Source organism: Mya arenaria, chromosome 9 (genome assembly GCF_026914265.1).
Source record: "Mya arenaria isolate MELC-2E11 chromosome 9, ASM2691426v1".
Lineage (NCBI taxonomy): Eukaryota > Metazoa > Mollusca > Bivalvia > Myida > Myidae > Mya > Mya arenaria.
In genome coordinates, this window is record NC_069130.1 from 4,437,590 (window position 1) to 4,440,195 (window position 2,606).

Genomic DNA, 2,606 nt, shown 5'->3' on the forward strand with positions numbered 1-2,606 from the left:
CCTTAATAAGCATATAGATGCACTGTCAACTGCATTTAAAATCAATTTTTATTCCGGGTCAAAACTTATCATGTCATAGGTGTAAAATAAAAAAACAGGGTAACTGAAATGCTTCCCTATGGCACACCATTTGTGCATTGTTTAAAATCAGATGAAATATGGCGAACACAAACAGTTCGTTTCCTCCAAGGAAATACTACTTTAACCATCGATATTCTGGACATCACGTAATTCCACTATACCAAAACAGAAATCATGTTCCACAGGATCAAAAGCTTTCTTGAAATCTAACATTACCATGCCTGTAAATAAACCTTAGCACTATTACCTATAATGTGATCCATCAAGTGTACACTGTGAAATTACTACAATGTATTTCACAACATGATTGAAATCCATACAATATAGTATATAGTGTGTAAGCATATGTTTATAAACATTTAGATAAAAAAATAGCTTTATTATTCCCAACATCAAGGTAACTGGTAATATACAAGGGTTTACACGTGCAATTTCCATGTCTTCAGTTAAATTGTACAATATATCTTGTAGAAGCATCCTTCAAATGTTAAGTGGGAATGCCACCTAGACCAGTTCCTTTAGCTTAATCCGTGACACGTTCTAAAACAAATGTCGTACGTACACTTTTTTTATAAATCATTTTAAAACTTGTAAGCAATCATTTGAAACATGTTGGCGATCGTTTTATAACATTGAACATTGTTTTGAAACATGCGAGCGATTGTTTTAAAATATCTGAGCGATTTTCAAACAGGTATGCCTTTGTCCGGCTAATTGACGTTATACGATTATGGCAGAAGCCTCATGGTCAAACAGCTTGATGCTATAGCTGACAACAGCGTTTCAAATATTTATTCAAACTCGTCAACACAACATATACGAGTAACAGATCAATCATTCATCACCAGGTCAGCAAATGATACTCTTGTGGGGTCTGTTCTAGATCAACAGTGACTTTCTGTATTGCGCCCTGACAATCCATTGTCGCTATCTGTAAGGGTAAAATAGTTTTATGCATAAAATAGTAGAATATGAAAGTTAGTTTTCTTAGACGATTAAGCTGTTTCAGTTAATGGGTTTCAAAAAGCAATACATTAACATTCAAGAATGGATGCATTTCATTTATTGCTTTATTGGGAAGTCGATAATTAGAAAGATAAAACATTGAATTAAAAAGTCAAACATATGCGTTTCAAAATACCACACAAATCAACGGTCGTGAGTGTTTTAAACACTCATCGCTTTCACCTGAAACAATTTTAAGCAACATTCTTTGCAAAATGCATGGTTTTGTAGAATAGTTTTATTACAATGAACAATACAGAAACATCCCCCGTAGCCATAACTTAAACGGTAACCGTGTTTATTGGCACTTGGTTTATTATTACAGTGAACCGAATACAGAGACATCGCCAGTTGCCCAAACGTAATGGTAGCCGTCTAGAGGTATGTGGTTTCTTATTACAATGATCAATACATATAATTCATAATGGCAACCGTTTCAAGAGACTGTAGGTTCAAGTCCTGAACGACACTCAGCGAGAGACAAGAAACGTCACAAGGTAACACATAAAGGATCTGACACAAGTTGTCATTTAATACAAGATTTTATCAAACGGGTTCATGAAATTTGTTAGTAAGCAAGCCTCTGGCGAGCTTACTAACAACTTTCATGGACGAGTTTAATAAAACTATTGTATAAAATGACAAAGTGTCAGATCTTTTTTTATCACATACTTACAACGGTGTTTTTATTACCAATTTAGTTTCACTTTCTGTACCCATTGTTTGACAGCCAAAGTAATCAGAGTGGAATGTCAACGATGCCCCATATAAATAGTTCCAAATCAAAATGACAAAAATAGCTAACAGTTACCAGGTTTTAATTCTGATAAAGCGCTTAACAAGTCACAAATATTAAAATGTGTAGTAAAATATCCAACAACATGAATAACGAACAATTTAAACCAAACAAAACCCAATAAGTACACAATTTGATGACGTCACACTGAGAGTACATGCATTTACGCGGTTTATGTGACCTACGTCGGTCTGTCAAGTTTTACTGTGTGCATGGATTTAAAAGTTATTCGCTGTCGCTTTTTTAAATGGTTTTTCAGCGTTTGTCACGAATGTGGCTGTATTTGTTGACTGACTGCATATTTCTGTGACTAGTGATCTGAATTATCTGGTTGGCGGAACATTGTTATCAGAAAGTTTTTAAACAAGATGAACTATGATTCGTTAGCCATTTGTCTCCCGGAAGTTCTACAGCTTCATTAAGGTAGGTATTTGTTGGCGTTTAAACCATTTTGTTTATAAACAATGCGCAGGGATATCTAGGTCGCGTGTGGTTAGTCTAGCCAATATAAATGTCTGATACGTTATCTTACACATGTGTAAGATAAAAATATTCGTTATGGGTATATTACACGGAAAACAGGGATGTGATAAACTGCAATAACATATGAATTATTAAAATATGTTTAGTTAAACCTAATTGGATTTCCACCTTGCATTATGAATCATCTCACCGTTAGGATTTCTTGAAAACAGTCCAGGAGTATAGCGTATTTATGTTTCCC

General features: G+C 34.5%; 1 long non-coding RNA gene across 1 annotated transcript; it reads right to left on the reverse strand.

Annotated features, from left to right (window-relative positions):
* Nucleotides 1-858: 858 nt before the first annotated feature.
* LOC128202916 (uncharacterized) lies at nt 859-2,605 on the reverse strand. The gene is made up of 2 exons (XR_008255820.1): nt 2,556-2,605; nt 859-1,012 (listed from the first exon to the last, which is right to left on the reverse strand). It is a non-coding gene; the product is annotated as an uncharacterized LOC128202916 (long non-coding RNA).
* Between the last annotated feature and the right edge of the window lies 1 nt (nt 2,606).